The sequence below is a fragment of the Lissotriton vulgaris genome, chromosome 6, assembly GCF_964263255.1.
Source record: "Lissotriton vulgaris chromosome 6, aLisVul1.2, whole genome shotgun sequence".
NCBI lineage: Eukaryota > Metazoa > Chordata > Amphibia > Caudata > Salamandridae > Lissotriton > Lissotriton vulgaris.
In genome coordinates, this window is record NC_141694.1 from 1,382,855,740 (window position 1) to 1,382,882,730 (window position 26,991).

The following is a 26,991-nucleotide window of genomic DNA, read 5'->3' on the forward strand; positions in this document are numbered from 1 at the left end:
ATACCCTCAGCCATACTGTCTTCACTGCAGAAGACATTTTAACAGTTAGTTCTTGGTCCCAGTTTGCACTCCCTCCAGAAATTGTATCTGTTTACATTTCCACCTAACTCTAAATCATGCTATGTTTTAAATTTCGGGAAAGTGCAATCCTGAAAAATAGGAACATAATACAATACTGGTAATTAGAAATTGAGTTTACGTTACGAAAGCCACCATCCGAAAGCCATCATCCGAGGTCCCTGAGGGATAACCTTCCCTTTGGTCAGTTCCTCAGGGTGCGGAGGAACTGTACAACCATGGCAGACTACAAACGGGAAGCCACATTCCTACAACATAAACTGCAAGAGAGAGGTTACCCCACGAGACAGGTACACAACTCCTTTAAGCGAGCCATGAATAACCCCAGGGAAGCGCTGCTAGAAGCGCAAAAGAAAGAAACAGGGGATCTAATCACCTGTGTAACCTGCTTCACAAAAAATTCGGCTTTCATGAAAAAGACCATAAATAAACATTGGGGGATCATCAACACGTGTGGGCTAGCTATCCCACGCCCAAGGTTTGCCTTCAAACGAACAGCCAATCTGAAAGACACACTCATTCACACTAGACCCAAAAAACAGAATAACAACACCCAAAGCACGCTGTGGGGTCTGCCACCTGTTGCGAGCCACTACCCCTGTGGTGGATGTGTAGTGTGCCCACAGACAAGAAAATGCACGGAAGTCCAACTCACTGAAACTTTCACCTGGCACTTGAAAAAGCACACGAACTCTAATACATCTAAATGTATGTATCTGCTTACTTGCCCCTGTGACAAACATTACATCGGGATTACAATGAGGCAGGTCAAGCTTCGAATAACTGAGCACAAGAGCAACATTCGGTGCGTGAAGACTCTCACCAGGTTGTATGACCACTGTAAACAACATGGACACACAGCAGACAGTATACGCTGGATGGTCCTAGACTCCCACCAGAGCAATAACCCACAAGCACTGTTCAGGACTGAACAGAGATGGGTCCACCGCCTGAGGTTGCACGTGGAGGGCTTAAACGATACAGTTCCATGGGCCACTCTAGCCCGATAGACAGACTTACATGACCCTAAACATTACCAGGGCTGAAATAGACCCAGCAATGTCTCCCTTTCATCCTGCACTCGTACTACCTCTACATCCCCCTTTGACTGTACACTCCATCAACCCTCGTATACCCCATAGCACTGCACATGCATGCCAATTTAAATCTCTTCCCATGGAGTAACTACTCATGCGCGAGATTTTGGAGCCGGCAATGAATCCACTGGCACACTATATGGCTTGATATGATAACATTAATGCAGGCTGAATTACTTTAAACAAGACTGGCTGCACCCCCAGATTTTGATGCGACTTGCCACCAGGATTGCGGACATGCCGCTTTTAAGCCATTGCCAATATACCTAGAAAGGCAAATTTCCCTCCCCTCTAAGATGGCCGCCAGTATGCCGCGGTCGAGACCAGGGTAGCGCACTGATCTGGCCGTTTTCACTCTCTGATCCTCGCGCTGCGCATGTGCGAGCTTCCACTCGGCCGGCCCCCATGACACGGCAATACGGAAGCAAAGGGAACTTAAGCACGCCATACCGGCGGACTTACACGCTCCGGTTGCTCCTTGTTCTGACCCAACGCTCTGGGGGTAGGTGTCGACGTGTGTTACCGCGCACAACAGAGGTAACAGAGGTAAGAGAGACTAATGGCGTGACTTCACTGCGTACACCCGATTCTTTGTAGTGGGGCACCGTGATTGTTGCGACTTCGATGGCTACCCCGGGAGTGTGAGCCATTTTCGGCGCACTGGGCGGGGTCCACATCATATTGGAGTAGCCAACTTAACCGCGTGCTATGTGAGTTACCCTACTTCCATTTAACTATTCCCAGTGCCGCGAGGGAGTTGGAACAAACCTACGGCGTTTCGGCTGCTTATGGGTTGACAGGGAATGGGTTTGAGTGGACTGGGATCACCACTTCGCGTAGTCTGGCCTGACTCTTTTGTGAGTGGCCCGACTTGAGGCAATCTGTTTTGGACCATGCACCGCCGGGACGCATGGGGGTCCCTACACGTGTCCCGGTGCATCTGGATGTTAGTCTCATTCCCATGGGGCACCAATCTAAATTCAATCTTCTGCTTACTTCCCCTGCCCATTGCTCCCTTATCTTAGGTACCTAATTCTATGGTGCCGGTTCCACGGGAGCAGACTGTTGAGGCACCCTAGGGACCATCTTAGGGTAAGCAGAGTGAAATGTTGATTCGATACCATGTTGTAGAATTTGTTGGTTTTCGTCCCCTCTAACCATTGCGAGGTTTTAAATTTTAAATCTTAGTTTTTAATGTCACTGCTATTATTTCTGACATTCCCATGTCTAATTCACTTTTGGAGAGAAGTAATCCAAGTGTTGCTCTAGCGTAATGAATGAGATAAGGAAGCATTTGCATAGCAATGGAGTGCTACATCTGATTCCTCCCTTCTATTTCCTTTTCTTATTGCAGGTCGCAACACTAAGAGCAGGACCAACTGGCCTGCCTATATACTGACCACCAGACACAAGGTTGTATATTGTCACTAATTGTGTGTAGTACAGTTCCACTTAGGTCCTGAAGAATTGCATAGATTGCATGAAACATGTTGACCTGAATAGAAGGTAGTAGACGTTTTACTGTATCCTTGTACAAGTAAGGATCTCCCTTCTCGCTAATTTTAATTAAGGTAGTCAACCACGCGAATAAATTCCACAGTGGATTGCCTAACCTTTTTTTATCCACACTCACCTCACGACTACACCACCACTTGCGACTTCTTCTACCCTCTCACCCGCATGCACAATATGGCTGGAACAAAAGATCTTCGTTAAAGAGCCCCTTCGCGGGTGCCCGTCAGACATTGTAGCACCAGTCTGACGAGGAGCAGAACCCATATGATGAAGCATGACATCTAGCTTGCTAGGTGTGTGAGGGTTTTAGTTCCAAAAATGGAATTTCCCTTTCACCTTCCTTTACGCTAGACGTACTCCTCTCCGCACCTTAACCTTACTTGGGGAACTTTGTACCCTTCTTGTGTTACAATTAGAAATCGAGATAATGTATACAAAAGTGAAAGATAAAATAGTATCCTATCTCTGGAAAGTGATCATTATTTAAAGAAAAAATTCGCATTTCAATTCATTAGGTCTTATTTAAAAAAATGTATATTAATATTGCAAAAGCAAAACAGTCAGTGAGTGCCAGAAACGACAGTGGGCTTGGAAGCTGATGCAAATGACAGTTAACAGCCTGTGGTGTTACATTATTATCTTGGAGACAAGGGGATCCTTCCATAATGTTTTCATCATTAGCATATGTAACACTGTTATAAAATATGTTTTACTATATTAATACCAGCATACGATACAAAACATCACGTGAGCATAGGCTAATTTTAGTGCAGCTAATGGATCATGAATACAATTAGATACCACAAGGAAAAATGCCTTGGCTCTGAGTGGTGTGTTATCCAGGATGCAGCCTTTTCAAACTGAATACATTTCGTAAAAACCACACACAGAATGAAGATAAATCATATGTGAAAACTGCATCAGAGTGTGCTAAATTGAATTCGGTGTACATCACATCTCATTAAACAACTAGCTCCTCTTTTGACAGGGGGCTGCTCCACCTCATATGCCGGTTTTTATCATTTCTATCACAATTACTATCAAAAGCCAGATCAGTAGAAACAGATTAGATGTCTGATGAGCCTGGCAAACAACATTGAAATTGTTTAAGGTTTTTATTCTTTGCCTTAGAAGTCTATGTCCATGAAGATTATTAAACATGGATTACACTGGCTCAGAGGTCTCCAAGGTCATTCTGTTGAAAGGCGACATGCTGAATTACTCTCTCAATATGGTATTTCTCCTAAGAACTTAAAACACGTAAAAATACATTTCATTCATTTTTTGCTAAAAGGATTTTCAAGTATCTGGGCTTGGTTTAACAAGAATTGATATTAGAGAACAAGAATTGATATTAGAGAATCAATGGTGCTAATAAAGTAGAAATACCAGTTTTTGTTAACAAAGGGCATTGTAAAGCTTTAATCCCAAATTTTCAGGGGGTAAAATGTCCCTACACAAATGTGAGGCCGCAGTCTTGGAGCCTACTTGTATTTCCAAATGAGATAAGGCACTAGGCAGGCAGCACAGATGTCTGGTTTCAAGCTCAAATACTCAACTTAAATACAGTCCTGCTTGGTAAAGCAATTAGAACATATGTTCAAATTGCACTGGGTTTTATGAGACATGTTAGTGTAGTGACAGGGCATCCTCTACCTCCTGATTCGCTCATCAGTACTCAAATCAGCCCAAGTGGTACATTTACATGCAATGAGCTTCGATTTTTACCTCTAAGTTGGGGCTAGTACAGTAATTCAGGGCCTCATTATGACAGCGGTGAAACAGCCACAGTCAGCCCGTCGGTGGCCCACCACCACCATCGGACCCCGCATTACAGCCCACCGCATTATAATGGCGGGCAGATGGTTGACGATCGGAGAGACCGACCGCCACAGATCTGATGGGCTCAAGAAGCCTGTTAGACTGTTGGAGGATCTGCCATCCCTACAATGGTGGCAGTGCCTGCGAGGCACTGCCGTAGGGACTTAAATGTCCCTATCTGCCAGCCGTTTCATGGTGGTTTACCTGCCATGAAAAGGCAGGCGGAAAGGGACATTGGGGGCCCATAGCGGGCCCCACTTAACCCCTGACCCTCCGACATGGGCCCTGGGGATCACCTACGGTGCCCCCTATATATTCCTGCACCATGTGACAGGCACCGCATGGTGCCTGCCACATAGTGCAGGGATCTGTAGAGAGTATATATGTTGTACTGCGGCGTGTGCTGGAGCCCAAAGCACATGCCACAACACATAAGATACAGATTGCTTCCACCTTGAAGGCAGTTGCATCGTGTTACCAGTTGCGGGGCCATCGACGGCTAGTCGGGCGGTCACGTTACATCCGACCACCATCCTAATCAGGTCCTCACCGCCACCATTGAAGGGATAGCGTACCCTCCAATGGTCTGACGGGCTCTTTGAGCGGCGGTCTGCCTCTCCGACTGCCAACCACCAGCCCGCCATCATAATGTGGCAGGCAGTAAAGCAGGGTCCGATGGAGGTGGGACCACCACCAACGGGCTGATGGTGACTGCCCCACTGCCATTGAAATGAGGCCCTCAGTTCTGAGCCACTCGTGCATTTTACAAGATTAGAGTACGGGGTTTTCAAAAAAGACAGGGGACGTTTTGATCCTCTGCTTGCTTTGTGTCTTCCGGGCATCAGCCGTGCAGTTTATCAGGACGGACGTAAGGAAACAGGAGTGTTTGTATGTTCAGATTTCACAACATCGCTCTGCGAAAGAAAGACAAATGCCAATATTGGGACAGATTCACAAAAAATTACTGCCGTAGATTTATATTTCCCCCTCAAATTAACTTTTTTTTTTCCAATTCACAAACATTCCCAGGAATACTTGAAAACTGCACATGGGCTAGGATTCCACAAGTTCTACTTAGAAGGTCGTGTGACATCATCTGTCGACATCTGGTTCTGCTCTGCAGAACTCTACATAGTGTAGAACCGATCTCACTGTACAAATGTACTTTTTTTACTTTGTTGGGAAAACTGTTTTGTTGGTGGACGAAGTCTTTCCCCATACACCTTCACATAAAATGGGATTGTTCAATTCTCCTTCTCATGTGCAAGGGGAGTTACTCCATCCCTGTTGTGTTGGAGGACTCTATCAACTGTTTTAAGTGTGTGAAATGGTAGGGTAAACATTTGAAAATACCCACAAATATACAAAGTTACAAGGCAAACTACACCTTTTAATGCCCACTTCCCAATGGTTGGATGGAATTTACTACTGCTGACTTCTCCACACTTGTGGTTTGCGCGAGTAGATCCCTATAAGGCTCGCAGAAATACATTTCTGGATTCCTGACAGGTGTAATTGAGATATCTTTGGAGTCATTTATGCCTTTAGTGCTGAAAATACTTGTGCATTAGGCGCAATGTGTCAGGGTAGATTCAGCACACTTTCCACATACGCAGCACATTCGATTACGTGCTGGTTTGTTTTTTGGATCCAGGCATATACAGAATACATCTCACGCTGCAATAACATAGCATGCAGCCTATTCACACAAATATTATTGAGTACGGTAAATGATACAACAGCAATACGCATAGGGCCTAATTCATAAAGGTAAACTTTCACTTTTGTGTAAGCATAGTCTTTTTTGGGTATTCACAAACTACCAGTTAATAGTTAATTTACTACTGCAGAGATTCCACAGTGGAGGTGGAGAAATTCACACATAAAAAGATAGAAGAGGCCTTTTTTTTTGTGTGCAGAGTAGAGTAAGTTTATGACTGTGTAGACTCTGCAGTTGGGCTGCAGAACTCTGCACATCAAATGATAGGGCAGGCCTATCTTTTTTGTGTGGAGTCTTCACAGTCACAAACTTACTGTTAAATCTTACTTTATGAATATCAAAAAAGGACTAAACTTACACAAAAGTGTAAGTTTAACTTTGAGAATCAGGCCCTTACTATTTGACTATTCCCGGACCATTTCAATTGTATTCCCATGTTATTAGTTTCATGGTAATTCACAATGGTATACACAAGAGAATTAAAAGGAATATGTAATAGAGTACTACCGTAGAAGTATTTTACATATTCCAAAATGCATTTCTGAACAGCCCCCTCGGGGAATTGGCCGCAAAACAAGTAATATGGGAATAAAACGGACATAGTTAGTTTCTTTTCACATAAACTTTAGTAAAAGTAGATATACATGTAAGCACATAAACTAGTACTCCCGCAGTACTACCTTTATACCCATACATGCTTGTTTTGTGAATCAGAGTCTATTTAATACAAAAAGAACAGAAATATACTTTAAACACTGACAAAATCTGCATGAGTGAATTGCAATTTCTATTTTTTGAAGTCGGGCCAGCATGTTTGGTTTGGACAAGTTTGCTTTAGTTTGGCAGTTTTAAAGCCCAGAAATACCAGAAAAACAATACATTGGAAACCAGACCTAGGTCTTGATTATTATTCTCCATCAGATTCATTGGGTGCTGGTGTTACCACACCCATTTTTATGGGTGCAGTAAATTTGCCCAGAAAATTCGATGAGGTTATGGCTACAGTAGCAGCCAAGCAGCATTCCCTGTGATTTTTTTCTAGTAGGGGGACCATACAATGCTCTCTTTGCCAGAATGTACCTTTCCCTTCCCACCCCTACCCCCGACACCCCACCCTCCCTAAAAATAACCCTGAAGAAGATGCATACATTTAACACCTGCCAAGAGAAGGAGGTTAATTTATGCACTAAACCCCACAGTATTGGGAATTGTACGTGATTTAACGAAGGGCATATCCAGTCCTGCTTGGTAAATCCCTATTTTACGGAGTTTAACTTACAATAGCAGAGTACTGGTGTAGATTTACCACACAGTAACAGTACGTTTACTGCAACTCCAGTATTAAGTAACTCGGAATCATGGCCCTAGTGATGAAACTGCTTTTGGATTTGAACGTCAAATGAGTATGAGAAAAGGTATTTTAGGAGGGTTAAATGTGAGGACGCAAAGGCCAAAGTCATCCACTTTTACTTTTGGAGAGAGCTGATAAAAGAGTGTTTATGTACTTTCTGAAGTTGATGCACAAGTTAAGCTGGGTGTTCTCTGCTATCAATCGACACTAATTTCTAATAAGTTCTAATAACATGTCTCTCAAAGAGCCATGTATTAATTAAAAAGCATAGGTGAAAATATTTCAACCTGCAGTACCCCAGACAAGAAAAATGTGTTGATTTGAATAATTCAATTTGAGCAAATTGCTCCTTTCCTGGAAAGCAGAAGGCAAACCAGCCCAATGCTCTTGTTTTATTGCACAGGCATACTTTTCGGTATAATTTGTGGTTTACATTATGAAATGTGGAACAAAGAGTAACAGCAGGAATGCACCACACACCCCTCATCTAGAAAGTGTCATCTTTATTGTCAAAATCATAGTATTACTTCTACATAATATTGAGAAACCTAATTGGTAAGGGTTGACAAGATCCTGAAATGCGTGGTTTTTGACTTGCATCACTATTACTACTTCCTGATTTTGCACAGAAAAACCAGTTTAATACAACTTAGCAACTCAGTACAAGGCCTCATGCATGTTGGTGGGGCGGTGTAGCAGGACGGGACGGTGGGAAGTCGATAGACATCGGAATAGGTTTAATTTATATATTTAATTTTCCCTATTCCATTGTCTCCTGACTCTCCCCCACCCTACCCCTCCCAACCTCCCCACTGTGCTTACCTGTGCCGGATGCTGCTGGTAAAATGAGTTCTTTGTATGGAAACATTAAAAGGGCATAAAGTGACAGAGTGAACCCTGACGTCAGTCCCACCCAAGGCGGCCCTAAGGGACCCACCCATCCCCACCCCGGCAACAAAATATTAAAAAAAACATTTTTATTGTGAGAGTTGCAGTGTCAATGGGCACCCTTGAGGATTAGATGTACACTGCGCAGCGAAAATAGCGCCAAACCGTTATCTGAGCCCTGTGGCCAAAAAAGCATTTTGTGTTTCACTAATAACTTAGGCGCAATCTGACTAATGTTCACAAAATGCGCCCCACCAATATTCCTCCACCTCAGCTCCTTCTGTGGTGATCGGTTAAGTGGGGCCCAAGTCAAAGAGTTGGTCTCAAAAATGACAGTCATCATGTTAATTCTAAAGTAAAATTTTGGAAGCAGTACAGAAAAAAAGGGTTGAACGAAATTTGGGAGAATGTTAGATCTTAGTTGAGAGTGTGCTATTTGTGATTTTGTGTAAATCTGTTCAGCCATTTTTGAGAAATTCCCATTTAAAGAATTGCGTGGGTGGGCATGAAAGGGTTAAAAAACAGATAGATATGGACGTTTTAACACCTTATTAGGGCTATTCACCGGCTGGGTGGCAGTTGGAGGCTAATGTAAATCCACATCCAGCAGCTTCAGTCAGGAAAAAGATACGTTTCTAAAAAACATTTTCCACAAAATGTATTAAAAATCTGACTTCAACATTACAGGGCTGATTACAATGGCGGGTTCACTGCCATGGTAAAGCTGTTTTCTGCCTGCCATATTATTATGGCGGGTGGTACCATGGGGGTCGGAAACTCCAACCGCCACACATCCAAAGGGCTCCTTGAGCCCACCGCTGATGCGGAGGGCCTCCCTATCCCTGAAATGGTGGCGTGCCTACCAGGAACTGCCATACGGATTACAATGGTCCATACCCGCCAGCCTTTCCATAGTGGTTCAACAGCCATGGAAAGGCTGGCAGGGATGGACTTTGGGGGCCCGTAGCGGGCCCTCCTTTTAACAGGCACTGTTGTTTTTGGTTTGGGGGCAATTACCCTGCGCCTTTTTTCCATTGCGGAGGGTGCTGAGTCTTGTGGGAGTACTAGTTCAAAAATGGAGTGCTCTCATTAGTCTAGGGAGCATTATTTCCCTTGGGCCATCTCAGAGATTCCCACTAGAGCGAGCGCTCTGATTGGCCGACTACATGAGAAAAATATTGCTGCCAGCTACAACATGTCTTGGGGACTTACTCCTCCATCCTGAAGCTATATATAAAAAAAAAGTATATATATATATATATATATATATCCAAAGGCACAAAGCAGGGTCCTGCTGGGATTCTTCCTCCCGGGTCAGGTGGCGCACGGAAATCGGCGGACCGCAAGGGCCGATTAATTATGAAAATCCAAAGGATTGCTTCACTGCAATAAATGCGCACTCAGGAATCCGATATCAGCATAGAAATTTATTTTTCAATTATCACGCTACGCGTTTCGACACTCTCTGTGTCTTGATCACATGTGAACCACCCTGCAACGTGTGGTGTATTATGCTCAAGAAAGGTAAACATGGAAAAGGTGACTTTACGATAGAACAGTACATTTCCTTGCTCCAAACAAACCGCCATTTTGTAATGGGGTAAATACCTGGTACATTATATTCTAGTACAAGGGTCTACTATGCTCATACAAAATTGAAAGTCAAAAGGTAATGAGTGTTAAACAAGAATGAGCAACCTGCTGGTATATTATTACCTGGGTACATGTTACTGAAAATTCGGAATCTTGACTTTTCATATGCATTGTGTCCAGATAGGTACAGAAAACCACCAAGTATTAAGAGAAGGTGCATATGATGGTGGTATCAGTTATAACAGCAGAATGTGACTTGCAAGCGGTCTAGTGCCCGTAGTTTCAACAAAATATAATTCAAAATCAAGGTTTTGAGCCTCTTCCAAATTAATTGAAAGAGACGACATAATCCCTTCGGTCTAGTGCCTAAGAACTATGAACAGTTATATCTAGTTCATCATATTGGATGTAAATCACCATTACCATAGGGAGAGCATACTCACACCCACACAAACAAGTACGGAGTGCACATCTAAGTGAGAAAGGACGTTTCACTTTCGTACTGGTGAAGGTGTCTTTCATTCAATGTCAGAGGAGAGAGAAAGATACAAAGACCGTGAAGTGATTTGTGACGGACAAGACTCCAAATTCCCATTACCTATGAAAAACACATAAACATACAGTTAAAATCTCTTCAATAAAATCTTGCTTATTCAGAGTAATAACAGTTTCTTAGTTTCAAAGCACATCTGAGCATAATACTGTCCTTGTAACCTGTCAACCTTATAATTTTGTATATACATGACCATGAAGAAGGACTGATTACCAAAGAATTCAGAAAATATGAAAATATGACAGAGGGATGTAATAATCAACATTAATCCTCATGAAGATGAGTGGCTAGTTCCTCATCAAGGTTGTGACCCCCGGGAAACTTGGTTTCGAGCTCCATTATCCATTTTGACTCCTTCTTTCTAAGGGCCAATTCTCGGTTACCACCCCTTCTACCTATATTAACCTGTTCAATGGCATAATATTTCAGGAGGGAATTATTGGATTGGTGGAACTCTTTAAAATGACGCGCAATGGGGTATCTCTCATCGACATGTGTAATGGCTCTGAGGTGTTCCTGTACGCGTCTCTTTTCTGTGATGTCACCCTTCACTAAGATATCTCTAAGATGCCTTCCTCTTCTGTAGCTGATTTGTGGTCTGTCTTTAAGAAGGGGACCTACTATATTGTCAGACTTCAGGATATTCCAGTTATCAGCAAGTATTTTTTGAATTTTGCTTGATTTGCAATTGAAAGTGGTTACAACTCTAGTTTCATTATAAGGATCTTTTTCTTTTTCTTTAGGTTTGAGTGCTTCAGTTCTCTCTACTTGTGTTATTTTGAGAACTGCTTTAGACAGCACATGTTCCGGGTAACCTCTTTCCCTGAAACTTTCTAGCATCTTTTCTTGTTCAATTGCAAAACCCTCATCACTGCTGCAATTTCTCCTTGCCCTCAGGAGCTCCCCATACGGAATACTCCATTTGAGCGAGAATGGGTGTGCACTGAGGGCATGAAGTAAGCTGTTGCCAGCAGTGTCTTTCCTATGGAGTTTGGAAACAAGTCTACCATTGGTCACTTTGATTTCCGTATCCAGAAACTCAACACCAACAGAGCTAATGTTGTAGGTCAGATGGATGTTGTAGTTGTTATTGTTGAGCCTCTCGATAAAACAGCGTTTCTTTTTGAACTTGCTGAGGATAAAAACATTGTCTTGCGACCATCAGACAAAGGTGGTAACATCGTCCTATGGGGGAAAGATATGTATATAAAAGAGGCACTAAGACAATTAGAAACCAGTAACTTTTACACAAAATGTACTATGACTAATTACAGTGATACTGTACTGGAAACGTGGGAAAAATTGAATGAATGGCAAAATAATGGTCTTCTGTCATGGCAAGAATTCTGTTTTCTCAAAAAAGATTATCCGAAATTGCCTATCTTTTACCTTTTGCCTAAGGTCCATAAAAAGGCCAGGGTTCCCCCTGGCAGGCCTATTATTTCCTCTATAGGCAGTGTCAACGAGAATTTGTCTCAATACATTGATCATTTTCTCAGAGAATTTGTGTGTGGTCTTCCTGCTTACATCAGGGATACCACAGATTTTCTGAACAAAATAAACAATGTACAATGGGTAGAGGGCTCTCTACTCATTACTATGGATGTTAATGCCCTGTACACAATCATCGATCATGTACAGGGCATGGAAGCGAGTCGACATTTCCTTAAAAACAGAGATAGATGTTTCCTGGACCACACTTGCATGCTCATCGAAATGATGAAAATATGCCTCAGGAACAATATCTTTATGTTTGACAGCGTCATATATAAACAAATACGTGGCGCGGCCATGGGTTCAGCATTTGCTCCTAGCTTCGCGAATCTTTTCCTAGGGAAGTGGGAGGAGGAAATTAGGAGCGATAGTACCTTCAGTAAGGAATTTGCACAGGTATCAACCTGGATTAGGTACATTGATGACCTGTTCCTCATCTGGCAGGGTACAGAGGAGGAAGCCATCTGTTTTATTGAGAGGCTCAACAATAACAACTACAACATCCATCTGACCTACAACATTAGCTCTGTTGGTGTTGAGTTTCTGGATACGGAAATCAAAGTGACCAATGGTAGACTTGTTTCCAAACTCCATAGGAAAGACACTGCTGGCAACAGCTTACTTCATGCCCTCAGTGCACACCCATTCTCGCTCAAATGGAGTATTCCGTATGGGGAGCTCCTGAGGGCAAGGAGAAATTGCAGCAGTGATGAGGGTTTTGCAATTGAACAAGAAAAGATGCTAGAAAGGTTCAGGGAAAGAGGTTACCCGGAACATGTGCTGTCTAAAGCAGTTCTTAAAATAACACAAGTAGAGAGAACTGAAGCACTCAAACCTAAAGAAAAAGACCAAGATCCTAATAATGAAACTAGAGTTGTAACCACTTTCAATTGCAAATCAAGCAAAATTCAAAAAATACTTACTGATAACTGGAACATCCTGAAGTCTGACAATATAGTAGGTCCCCTTCTTAAAGACAGACCACAAATCAGCTACAGAAGAGGAAGGAATCTTAGAGATATCTTAGTGAAGGGTGACATCACAGAAAAGAGACAACACATACAGGGCCTCAAGGGCTTTTACCCATGCGGCCACTGTAAAGCCTGTAAATCCAGTGTGATGGTGAAAAACATCGATATCCCAGGCAAAAGGGAACCAAGGGCAATCAAACAATTTCTAACTTGTAACACCAGTTTTGTGATCTACGTTTTGGAGTGTCCCTGCAAACTCCGATACGTAGGGAGTACTACCTGCACAGCCAAAAAACGCGTACAGGAACACCTCAGAGCCATTACACATGTCGATGAGAGATACCACATTGCGCGTCATTTTAAAGAGTTCCACCAATCCAATAATTCCCTCCTGAAATATTATGCCATTGAACAGGTTAATATAGGTAGATGGGGTGGTAACCGAGAATTGGCCCTTAGAAAGAAGGAGTCAAAATGGATAATGGAGCTCGAAACCAAGTTTCCCGGGGGTCACAACCTTGATGAGGAACTAGCCACTCATCTTCATGAGGATTAATGTTGATTATTACATCCCTCTGTCATATTGTCATATTTTCCGATTTTTTTTTTTTTTTTGGTTCAAGACATTTATTGAGCATTGTCAGGAATACACAGCGTCTCGCCAACAACCCGGAGGCCGGCCGCTATCAGTGCTTACAGAAATACAAATCATTTTCGACATGCAAGTGCTTTGAAAACAATTTTGACAACAGTTCCATCTAAGTGACAAGTGCCGCGTCTTACAGCTAAATAAATGAGTCTCGAGTTTTTTGAAATTTTATATAACCATTGACATGTGCAGTGTCCATACAAACTCAGGATTAATGGTGGGGATGGGGGGGGGCACACGGGCATCTAGGTGGGCATATCTACTCTCGGTAGGCTCGGTGCTATCAGAGTGGCAGAGTCATGAGATCACAGAAGAGGGAAGGCTGAGCCACAGTATCGGAAGTAGTGGGCAGACAGGCATCCCGGGACGTCACTGAGGATGAGGTACTTCACATAGGGTCTCAAACGGGTGGGGCAGGGAGGGGGGGGCAGAAAGGGGGAGGGGGGGGAGAATGAGGGGGGGGAAGAAGGGGGGGGAGCGGGGAGAGGCAGCAAACATATCATGCCATATCCAGCAATCCAGATGCCACAGTGCGAGCTCAAGACATATCAGCAAAGGTACTCCACCGCCCACCTTCACTCGCTGTCATCCTCGGGCGGATCGGTTACCAAATAACATTGTAACGGGGCCCATATGTCAGTAGGCCTAGAAGTAGGCGGCATAAGTTCAGAATAGGTATTCAATTGTTCCTGGCAGTATAGCATATCACTTAACCAATCCTTGAATTTGGGCGCCCTTCCCCGCCCCCATCTACAGGCCACCCTGCGTTTAGCCAGAAGCATAGCTAGTGCCACATATTTGCGGTGAGCCGCCTGAAGAGGTGCAACATACCCCAGAAGGGCCACCAATGGGGATGGATCCACCGTCATGTGTATCATTTTGGAGAGGGCCTGAAACACCTGAGTCCAGTATTCATTCACTGCAGGACATCCCCATGCAAGGTGAAGGAAATCAGCTCCCGGGGCCCCACACCTGTCACAGGCATCTGTAGGCCTAAGCTTGAATCTGTGAAGACGCGCTGGAGTGTGGTATAGCCTGTGCAGAAATTTATAGTGGATTATTCTATAGCGGCTGTTAGATGAAATACGCTCAGTTTGCTGCAGGCAAAATTTCCATTGCGTGTCCGTGAAAGTCAAGGTCAGATCTTGTTCCCATTTCTGCTTAGCGGGCAGATCAGTGTATGTCGTGTTGGCCCGTATAGATTTATAGAGTGTAGATACTAGCTTAATAGGATGATCGTGAAGCAGCATGTTTTGCAAGGGGGGTAGCACCGGGGGCTCGCAGGGGAAATCAGGCGTGATAGCTTGTAAGCCGTGTCTGAGTCTGACATAATAAAACAAGTCCAGAGGTGTCGGGTGGATGCTCTCATAGAAATGTTCTCTAGTTCGGAAGACGCCATCCAGGTACAAGTCCCCCCACGTAGCAACACCAATCTTTTTCAATAGTCTTTGAAAGCCAGCCTCCTGTAGGAGCGGCAGCTGTGAGTGGTAGGCCAGCGGCAGTTTCGGTGCGTATAAGAAAGGCAAGTCCAGCTTGGACACAATAGCGTGCCATGCCGTCACAGTGCTCGACACAGTGGAAGGGGTCTTGTCTCTACCCTCCACCTGGGAGTAGAGCGCGCCTTCAATGGGGATCGGGTGTGCTAACCAGTGCTCCGCCGCCAGTTGAGGCATGTATCTTTGCTGGCGCACCCAAAAGTACGCATAATGAGCCTGTGCAGCCCGGTAATAGAGTTCAAAGTCAGGGATGCCAAATCCCCCTTGTGCGAATGGCCGGACAAGAATCTCCCATTTGAGTCTGGGCGTTTTACCACCCCACACTAGTCGGAGCAATTCTGAACGTAGCAGACGAAAAAAATAGGATCCGGGGTGGTATGGAATATTCAAGAATAGATACAGAAGTTGAGGGAGTATGATCATTTTGATTAACGAGGCACGACCCGCCCACGGAAAGAGGGAGCGTGATCCATCTAGATATATTGTCGCTCAACTTGTCCATCACAGTGCCATAGTTGCACGCATCAGTTCTTCTCTACTCCTTTCCACATGTATACCCAGGTACTTAAAATCCCCCGTGCTCCAGGCAAGTGGAAATTCCAGTGGGAATGGAACTGTCGAGGCAGTAATGGGGAAGATACATGATTTCTTCCAGTTGATTTGAACCCCCGAGAGGGCACCAAACCGAATGAATTCACGAAGTATAGGATGCAAGTTATCGCTTGGGTGGCGAACATAGAGGGTGATATCGTCCGCATACATAGAGACGAGTAATTGTCTCTGAAAGCAGCGCATTGCCCTGTCCTGATGATGCTGTCGCAATATAGCCGCCAGAGGTTCAGTGGCTATAGCAAACAGAAGAGGGGACAGTGGGCACCCCTGTCGTGTCCCCCTGGTGATCGGGAATTCCGACGACAATTTCCCATTGATGAGTACTCTGGCAGTTGGATTTGTATACAATAATTTAATCCAGAAAATAAAGAGAGGCGGGAAACCCATTCGCTCCAGAACTTTAAACACATAGTCCCATTCGAGCGAGTCAAACGCCTTGGTGGCGTCTAAAAAAATAGCTGCCATAGGGAGATCTTCATGGACGGAGTCGTATACTGAAAAAAAGGTACGGAGATTATGCGACGTCGCCCTTCCAGGGACAAATCCGGACTGGTCCGGGAGAATGAGAGCAGGCAGGAGGAGGCCTATGCGCGTCGCAATCAGTTTCGCAAGAATTTTAACGTCGCAGTTTAACAGGGATAGAGGTCTGTAAGAGTCGCAGCTGGAGGCGGGTTTCCCAGGTTTAAGCAGCGACGTGATGAGGGCAACTCTCATGGAGGCAGGGAGATGGCCCACCTCCAAGGCGTCCTCAAAGACCTCCCGCAACACCGGAGCCATGAAGTCGATGAAAGTCTTGTAGAATTCTATAGGCACGCCATCTAAACCAGTGGCTTTGCCCGACTTCATGCCCATGATGGCCTCCTTGACCTCATCCAGCTCAAAAGGGGCGTTCAAGAAGGCTCTCTGCGCATCACTCAACCACCCCAAGGAGATATCTGCCAAATAATCATCCAACGTGAGCTCATTGTGTCTGCTGGTGGAGTATCGCGTACTGTAATGTCGCACAAATTCGTTAAGGATTTGAGTAGTGTCTCTAAGTACCAGCCCCTCCGCCGTCTCAAGCTCTAATATTACCGTCGGCGATCGCATCAGTTTGACCGTCGCTGCTAAAGCCTTCCCGGGCCTCTCCCCCTCCCCATACCTCCTGGCCACCCAGTATTTGATCCGAAACTTCACCTCCCGAGCAGCCTCCTCTGAGAATTCCGACAATTTATCGCGGATGGTAGCGAGGGTCGCCGTGTCAGGGTGCGTCCTAAGACGGCTCTCAGCACTGCGTAATTCAGCTTCTATGCTGCGTAATCGCGTGAGTATGCTCTTGAGCACTCCCGAGCCCTTCGATATACATAAGCCTCGGAGCGTGGCTTTAAAGGCGTCCCATATGGTCTCAACGTCTTGGACTGAGTCTTTGTTACGTTTGAAGAAGTCTAGGCATTCTTCACGGAGTTCCTCCTGGAATATCGCGTCCAATAACATAGCGGGCTGCATGCGCCACGCCGTCACTGGGGGGCCTAGCTCAGAACCAGCCAACGTGATCAAAACGGGAGAGTGATCGGAGTAGGTCCTGGGGAGATGAGATGCATGTATTAGTGCTGTGTACAGTTGTGAGGTTAGTAGGAAATAGTCGAGTCTCGCCCATGACTTAGCTTGCGCAGTAAAGTGTGTACCTTCCTCTCTAGTCCCGCAGTGTGCCCGCCAGGCGTCAATGAGATTGTTACCAGCAATAGTCGCTCTAAGGACCTCGCGCCCGTTAGTATAATGATGTGGGGCAGGGTGTGATCTGTCCATGGGGGGGTGCAGGGTTATGTTGAAGTCTCCACCCCATATGAGGTGTTGTGGACCTGTCTCAACTATCGCCGCCCACAGTGAGGTAAAGAATTGCGGGTCATCCGTGTTGGGCCCATAACAACAGACAAGTGTCACTGACATGTGTCCCAGCCTACCCCATAGCACACAGTACCTCCCCTGGGGATCTACTTTGGAGCCCGCCAGCCGAAAAGGTGTGGACCTCTTAATTAGTATGGCCGTACCTCGGGCATATGAGGAGTAGTTAGCAAAGATCGAGTGAGAAGCCCACCTGCTCCCAAAGGCTCGCGATTTGTGGGGTGCAAAGTGCGTTTCCTGTAGGAAAGCAATGTGAACATTATGGCGATCCAGGTAGCTCAATATCTGTCTCCTCTTCCTATGATCTCCCAGCCCCCTCACATTCCAAGTAATCACATTCAGGCGTGTGTCATCCATGTAAACGTGTAGTACCATAACCGTGGGATCAGAGCATGAAGGGTTGCCAAGCCCACCCTCCCAACCAATAGAACATTATACATTCGGACCAGTGCTAAGCCCTCAAGCGGAAGCAGAAACTGAAGCAGAAATGAATCACCCCCAACACCTCCGTCACGCCTCTGCCATAAGTAGTGCGCACCACACCCACCCCGCCCCCGCGCCCCCCGCCACAATTACGGAGCCCTTCAAAGGGCAAATGTGTGAGTTCAGACCACCACATGCACATGTCAAAACTTGAAACCCAACAGTAACCCCAGCATTTCCCTCCCCCCATACCTCCCCGGATAACTCCAGGCCTCAGGCCTAGTTGGAAAAGGGACAAACGGTCCACAGCATGTAACCAAAAATAGCGAGGCAGATCAACAATTCCAACGGAAGATCTACATCGCCCAGTGTAAGTCCGTTCTACCAGATAGTGTTTCCACCACCCCCCACCCACTGAAGCCACCCCAACTCGCTAGTGTCCCTGTCCCGCCCCCCACCCGTTACCCAAAACTGTGCTAGATAGCAACCAACAAACAAGCAACAAAGTCAATGTCATTGGGGAACACCCATTAGGGGTCATCAGAGGTGCACGGTCTACCACCCTCAGCCATCCCACTCCGTGCATGTCCATTTCTGGGTTCACCCGTGGAGCAGAGAGGGACGAGGGGGGGGTGGCGCCTGGCATACATTACCATCCTCGGTGCAGCACCCGTCCATGGTACCCAGGGGTAGCGGCAGCTATCTCCTAGTCGAATGAATTCCCCCCAGCAGCGAGGGGAGTGAAGACGAATCCACCACTTGCGGAAGGATGTATCCGAAGAGAGCCAGTCGCCCCCTACTCAGGACCAGATGCATTTAAGTCTTCAGCGTCCGCAGGTCGCCTGGATCTTTTGGGCAAGGATTTAATGTAGTCTTCGACCTGTTGTGGGTTGAGAAAGAAGTGCTGCATACCCTGGTGTGTGACTCGCAGCTTGGCCGGGTATAAGAGAGCATAGTCAATGTTCAAATCTCGAAGCTTCCTCTTTACAGCAAGAAATTTCCGCCGCTGTTCCTGGACTATCGGGGTAAAGTCAGGGTATATCGAGAAGGGCACGCCATCATATGCCAGATTCTGGTTTGCTCTGGCTGCCTTAAGCGCCGCATCGCGATCTCGGTAATTTAGGAGGCGTGCAATTATGGGTCGCGGTGGTGCCCCCGGTTGGGGTTGAGGCCCAAGAGAGCGGTGTGCACGTTCCACAATAAAGTGAGCCGAAAGAGCGTCTGCCCCGACTGTTGTTGAGAGCAGTTTCTCGACATATAATTCCATCCTCCCCGTGTTGGTCGATTCCGGAATGCCCGTGACTCGAATGTTATTCCGTCGGCTCCTACCTTCCAATTCCTCGTTCTTGGCAGCGATTACCCTCAGGACGTTGTCCATCCTGGCAAGGCGAGTGTCATGAGCCGCGGTCGTGTCATCATGTGCCGATATCCTGCGTTCCGCCTCAGATATGCGTTCTTCATGGACGTCTATCTTCTGGGCTATGCCGTCCATCCTGGACGTGAGTCTATCCACTTTATCGACCACTGTCGTAAAGCCCTGTCGCATTTCTTGCAGGATTACGGTCATATCTGGGGTCAGCTGGGTTGATGTCGAGGCCCCCGTTACCGGGCTTCGGGGCGGTACCACGTCTACAGTGTGTCTTGTCGCCTTTTTCTGCGCCGAGGTCTCAAACTGCAATTTGGGCTGGCGACTGTCCGGTTTCCCCATGGTGGCAAGATGAATAAGGGTTGTCTGCGCCTATGTGCCGTCTGCACCACTACTGGAGGAAGGCTGATAGAGGATATAGCGATCCCACTCTATGTAGTGCGGCGCAGCAATGTCTATCACGTAGCTGTCGCGCCGATCACTGGGGGAGGTTAGCTGTCATTTGCGGGGAGACCTCCGTGAGAAGGAGTACAGTGCAGGAGCAGACAGGCCTCACAACGCAGGGACGGCAGCCCAGTGATATAGCGCCCACAGGGTAGGAGCAGGGGCGCCAGGCGCCACAAGACGCAACGGGCAGACTCCGAGGTCGTGCGTCGGGACTGCAAGGCAGGTCACTGGGCCTCTCAGGCTACCCTCTGGAATCTCTCTGCCAGTTCGTGTCGGCCCCTTGGGAGCAAATGCAGGAGCGCCGGCCAAAGGTGCAGCGCCTTGAAGACCCACCCAATAGCGCCGTTCCGGGTCCGCTGCAGGAGTGCTCAGGTAGTTCTCTATGGCGCCTATAAGTAGCGCCTCGCACCGCAGCAATGAGGAGGCGTAGCGCCGTGAGGGCCCACGCAATAGTGCTAGGCTGCCGGGCCTGGCAGCACGTCGTGAAGGCGGCAGCAAGCAGTCATGCAGGCCGTATGTAGTGGTGGGGGGTCAGGCCTCAGGACGCCACGAGTCCATTGGAGTATGACAGTAGTCCACTATGGCGCCGAGATATCGCGCCATGCACTGCAGCAATGGGGCTTTCAGACGGGCGAAAACAGCGGGCGGCTCCGCACTTCCTCCGCCCCCGCCGCGCCAGCTATGTGAGCTGCACGTATCTCCCTGGCCCCCTCTCCACGCTAGTCTCACCGCCAGTAGCAGCAGCGCTGCCGTCCAAGCGCTGGAGGCCCACTCGCCTCGTGGTGACCCCCGGGCTCGCGCAGGGACACCAGGCACCGGCACGGCCAGTCACACGCCGGCCGGGGAGTTCCGCAGGTCACAACTCCGGTGTCCCAGGGGGGATCGCCTCCAGATTTTCACCGAGTGTTCATTGTCCCCTGGCGTACCTCCGTGTGGATTTTCGGGCGGGTGCGTGCAGAGAAGAAAGGATTACGGAAGGATATTCATGCCAGGCGGCCGGAGCTTCACACAAGAGCAGCCATTCGGCAAGTGCGCCCTCTAGCGCCCCTCATATTTTCTGATTTCTTTGGTAATCAGTCCTTCTTCATGGTCATGTATATACAAAATTATAAGGTTGACAGGTTACAAGGACAGTATTATGCTCAGATGTGCTTTGAAACTAAGAAACTGTTATTACTCTGAATAAGCAAGATTTTATTGAAGAGATTTTAACTGTATGTTTATGTGTTTTTCATAGGTAATGGGAATTTGGAGTCTCGTCCGTCACAAATCACTTCACGGTCTTTGTATCTTTCTCTCTCCTCTGACATTGAATGAAAGACACCTTCACCAGTACGAAAGTGAAACGTCCTTTCTCACTTAGATGTGCACTCCGTACTTGTTTGTGTGGGTGTGAGTATGCTCTCCCTATGGTAATGGTGATTTACATCCAATATGATGAACTAGATATAACTGTTCATAGTTCTTAGGCACTAGACCGAAAGGATTATGTCGTCTCTTTCAATTAATTTGGAAGAGGCTCAAAACCATGATTTTGAATTATATTTTGTTAAAACTACGGGCACTAGACCGCTTGCAAGTCACATTCTGCTGTTATAACTGATACCACCATCATATGCACCTTCTCTTAATACTTGGTGGTTTTCTGTACCTATCTGGACACAATGCATATGAAAAGTCGAGATTCCGAATTTTCAGTAACATGTACCCAGGTAATAATATACCAGCAGGTTGCTCATTCTTGTTTAACACTCATTACCTTTTGACATTCAATTTTGTATGAGCATAGTAGACCCTTGTACTAAAATATAATGTACCAGGTATTTACCCCATTACAAAATGGCGGTTTGTTTGGAGCAAGGAAATGTACTGTTCTATCGTAAAGTCACCTTTTCCATGTTTACCTTTCTTGAGCATAATACACCACACGTTGCAGGGTGGTTCACGTGTGATCAAGACACAGAGAGTGTCGAAACGCGTAGCGTGATAACTGAAACATAAATTTCTATGCTGATATCGGATTCCTGAGTGCGCATTTATTGCAGTGAAGCAATCCTTTGGATTTTCATATATATATACATACATACATACATACATATATATATATATTATATATATATATATATATATATATATATATATATATATATATATATATATATATATATATATATATATATATATATATATATATATATATATATATATATATATATATATATATATAATGGGACACAGTAGAGATACACTGTCCCCTAAGCCCCGTGGAGGAGACCCAGAGGAAAACCTTGCAGGACCAAAATTAAAAAAAAAATGGAGTTATTAAGCAGGGCTCATGTTTTTTAAATATATATGAGGAGGGGGCATGAGTAGCACCTCCATCTACCAGCCCAGTTTGGGGCCTAGGGACCTGATCCTCTAGGGCTGTGTATAGGGGAGGTGCTGTAATGCCCCCCTCCCCCAGCCAATGGTGGCCCCGGAGATCCCATCCCCTGGGGCCAAATTTATAATAAAAGTGGAGGGGTTCATGTGGTTTCCCTTCCCCAAGCATCTAAAGGTCACACTTCCTGAGACTTATAAAGGCCCTGGGGATTCCCTAATCCAGGGCTGTTACTTTATTTAAAAGGGAGGGAGTCCTGCAACCTCCTACCCTAAGCCTTTTTTAGGCCCCAGGGACCTATCCCCCGAGTTTGTCTCCGTAACTGTGTCCCAAGGAGCCCAAACCCAGGACATAATAGGTTCCCTATGCACACATGTGCTTGTGTCTGGTGGGAACACAGGCCCTGTGGCTAATCCCATGGCATGCATGACAAAAGGCTCCACACACCAGTGGTTTAGCTGCCTGCAGGAAGATGGACTGAGGGCCTGGCTGGAAGCCAGGCCTTATGACAACCCCACACACCGCACAAGAAAAGGCTTTGTGCAGCTTGGGTTGCCTGTTTGTGGTGGGTTTGCTCCCAATGGGTGGGCTGGCCCTGTTGCCCACCCCCTGTTGTGCACTGCCGAAGGCCATGCGCAGTGGGGGGTTGGTTTTATTTATGGTAGTAAAATAGTACTTTACATCATAAAAAACATAGAAGTTCACTGAAAAAAAAAGATAAATTATTGCTAAATTTAGGTGTGATAAAAGGATCAGTTTTTGTTTTTTTAAACACCCTTAGAAATTCACTGAAACAACAAAGATTAAAGTAAAGTGATAGGTGAATATGTTATTTCCAACATTAACTTTTTAAACTCAAAAACCCACAGAAATTTTCCAGTTGTAGTTAGCCAACATAACTACAGCAAAGCTAACTATAACTTGCAACCCCGCCATGCACTGCTTACAACCTCACATATTACATCACTCATGACATGTTCTTTCCAAAGAAAAGTTCATCCACCTCAGCTCCTTCCCTGAAAGATTTGGGCTGGTCCATCCAGCAGAGGTAAAGAAAAAAGGGGGTTCCCAAAACAAATGTTCCCCTTGCAATTTCCATAGGGATATTTTACCAGTGCAACAGCCCAAATGGCCAAATAGAATTACACTAAATTTCACAGAAAGCTAGACCTTAAACAAGAATATTAGCTTTTCGTGATTTTGTGTAATTCCATTCACAGGTTGTTGAAAAATGAATTCTCAAAATATTTGTAAATCTTGACTGTTGGGCTGACATAAAAAAATTAAGCATTCTGATAGGTTCATGGGACATTTTCAGAGCGTGTGCTCGGATTTGCTGGCCATAAAGCGAAACAAAATATTGTGATGTCCATTACAAGACTAAAAATTGGGAGGGCAGGGTCGGGATTCTCTGCTCTCCCAGCCCTTTGCATACATGCTAAAATAATGTTTTGTTTTTTTGTCCTGATCTATGGTTCACCCACTGGATCATTGTGAAATAACCCAAAATAGCGGCAGCACAGGCAGCACGGTTTTCCAATAAATGACCTCTGGGTTGGGCCGGGGCGGAGGGGTCAAATCACATTTAATAAATTGTTATGGGGAAATGGGTGTGAGCCTGCACCTTCCTCACCGAGCTGTATTTGGGCTCGGAGGACCCGTTTCTGGGCTGGATGCATTTTTAAAAGGGGAGGATGTTGCAGGTCCAACTTGCCCTCCCTAATTTTGATCCCGGGGACCACATTCCTCGGGGCCCAGCACATTTTCATTAGGAAGGGAGCCTGAGGCCACCTATGGCAGGCAGGGAACATGAGAATTGCTCCCCCAGCAAGAGCAGGAAAAAAAGCTGCTCCTGTTGGTGGAGAAAAGAAGAGAGGCCAGCTCTGCCAGCACACCAACAAGGATGCTGGTAGGGAAACTGGTGGGGCCTCGGGGGCAATGGGTCTCATCCAGTGGGCCCCAACCCTGTAAAACAGTTGTGGATGCCCCAAATGGGAGCGTGGAACCCCCCCCCAAAAAAAGAGACAGCAGTGCGGAGTGGGCTTTTCTTGATTACAATATATATACATAGATTTTACCAGTGCAGATAACTTTGTCACAAGTGTAAATACCAACCATGAAAATCTAAAATTTACCAAATCCATTAGCAATTGCGAGGCTGAATTTTTAGATGTCAAAATATTTGTACACAACGGACACTTGTAACTAAACTACATAGAAAAAGCACTGCTGGCAACAGTATCCTCCATGCCAGCAGTGCACATCCACGACATGTAGTAGACAACATCCCATTAGGCGAGTTACTCAGGATCAAAAGGATATGCAGCACAGAAACTTATCTTGAAATCTGCACCACGGAGGCCTTGGATCGTTTCAGGCAAAGGGGTTACCGTGAATCTGTCCTTAAAATGGCAGTGCAGAAAGCTAAAAGTAGAACTCGTGAATATTTGCTTGACCAGACACATAACAACAAGTCTGGCAGTGTCCCTGATGACAATACTGAGGCACCTAGACTTATAACTGCCTATAGCAGGCAAGCTAGACAAATAAGATCTATTGTGACACAAAGATGGTCAGTTTTACAAACTAACCAGGTGTTAAAACCTAGACTGCCTGATGGTCCCACTGTGACCTTTCGGAAGGGCCCTTCCCTTAGGTCACATATCTGTCATGATTTTCCGGAACTTAGGAAAAAACATGAATGGATGAAATCCCGTTTTGGCTTTAAACGTTGCACCTCCTGCAGGGCGTGCAAATTTGGCAAAACAACTACTCAATATTACACACCTTTCAGTCCGGACCCAATTAACATCAGGGGTCAATTTGCTTGTAAGACTGAGTTTGCCATCTATGTCCTGACATGCACATGTGGATTGAGATATGTCGGCAGTACACGACAACCTATGCATGTCAGGATTCTCCAGCACCTCCGTGCCATCGTCAATAATGATCCATCATATCCGGTGGCCAGGCATTTTAAAAGCAATCATAAAACTGATTTACAATGCCTGACATATTTTGTCATCGCCTCAGTGGACAAGCCTGTTAGGGGCGGTGACAGGGACAAGATGCTTAGGAGACTTGAGTCCCAATTTATTTTGGAACTAGATAGCAGATTTCCAAATGGGCTCAACACTACTGATGATTTGCATGTTTTCCTGTAAACCCTTTTGCCTATTATTCTGGTTAGTTTTATGGCTAGCCGCCGTACACCTCCACGTTCTACATTTCCTGTATACAGAATTTCGTTTATATATTTTTTTATTTCCCTAGTTTCCCCATCACATATGGCTTCATGGTTGTGACCATATAAGTTTTCTCTCACTTTTTATTACTTGGGTAACACTTCTCTCATTTATTTGTTTGGACATAGCCACGTGGTACTATCTATTAATTTCTGTCTCTTTACCTAAAACTGTATTGAGAATGCCCTATAGTGTTTTTTCCGCTATTAATCAATTTTTTTGAATTTAGCACTCTTGGCCATTTTGCACTTTAAGCATTCATATTCGTGGCTGCCATATTATATCTGAATACATATAGAACCTTGTCATCTTGGACTTTATCCAACTGTTTACATTTTTGCATAATTTGCACTAACTGAATTATGTCACTTTATATGTTTACATACAAAGCTGTGATATTTGCACTTTGCATTTGCACTTTATAAGAATATTTATAAAAACATGCACTTTATTGCGTATTTTGCACATTGACAAGGTTTTATCTACAATATTGCACTGTATTTTATTGGATTTTAATATGGCTTCACTATTCGGATTGTTTTAGCATTATATGCAATCATATTTTATGTGTTAGACTATTTTGTGTTTGATACATTTTGTGAAGGCCACGAGTTGCATTTTATTACTAATAATGGATGTATTTCTCTTTTTTAACAATTGTGGATTTCAACCACTCTGAATACAGTGAAAAATAGCCCATGGTACAATTGTTTGAAAAACAGACCCCCTAGTACTAAGAATGGAGTATGTCCTCTATTTCTATGAACACATGGTGCAATGCTTGAGAAAGAAAAAAATGTCAATTGAAAAAAACTGTGAAGCACTGAGTATTTAACTGTGGATGTTTCATTAACTGACTGTCTGTGAGCAAGGGTGGATGCCCGAAATGCGTCAGATTTTGTTGGACTCTACCTTTTAATAAACTTTGTGCCTTCATCTACGCTGGATTCGTGTGGTTTTCCTTGGTCGTTGGTTACACGGAGCTTTGGAAACTGCTGTTGCCATATATATATATATATAATATATAAGGCATGTTATCTAAACAGGAATTTGAGTTTCTCCAGGTAGATTATCCTGTTCTGCCCAAGCTGTACCTACTACCAAAGGTACATAAGAATGTGGTTCCTGTGCCAGGTCGGCCCATTATATCGGCTATGTCTGGAGTGGCAGAACATATCACGGAATACATAGACTATTTTTTTCAAGATCTTGTAAAGGAGCTGCCTACATACATCAAATACACCAGTGACTTTCTCAAGAAAATTAAGGGTGTTCCATGGACTAGTGATTTAATATTCATCACCCTTGACATAGAATCGCTCTATACGAGCATTGTACATGATACTGGTCTAAGAGCGTTGGAGCATTTTTTGGGAAAAAGACCGATCAACTGTTATAAACATAACAAAAT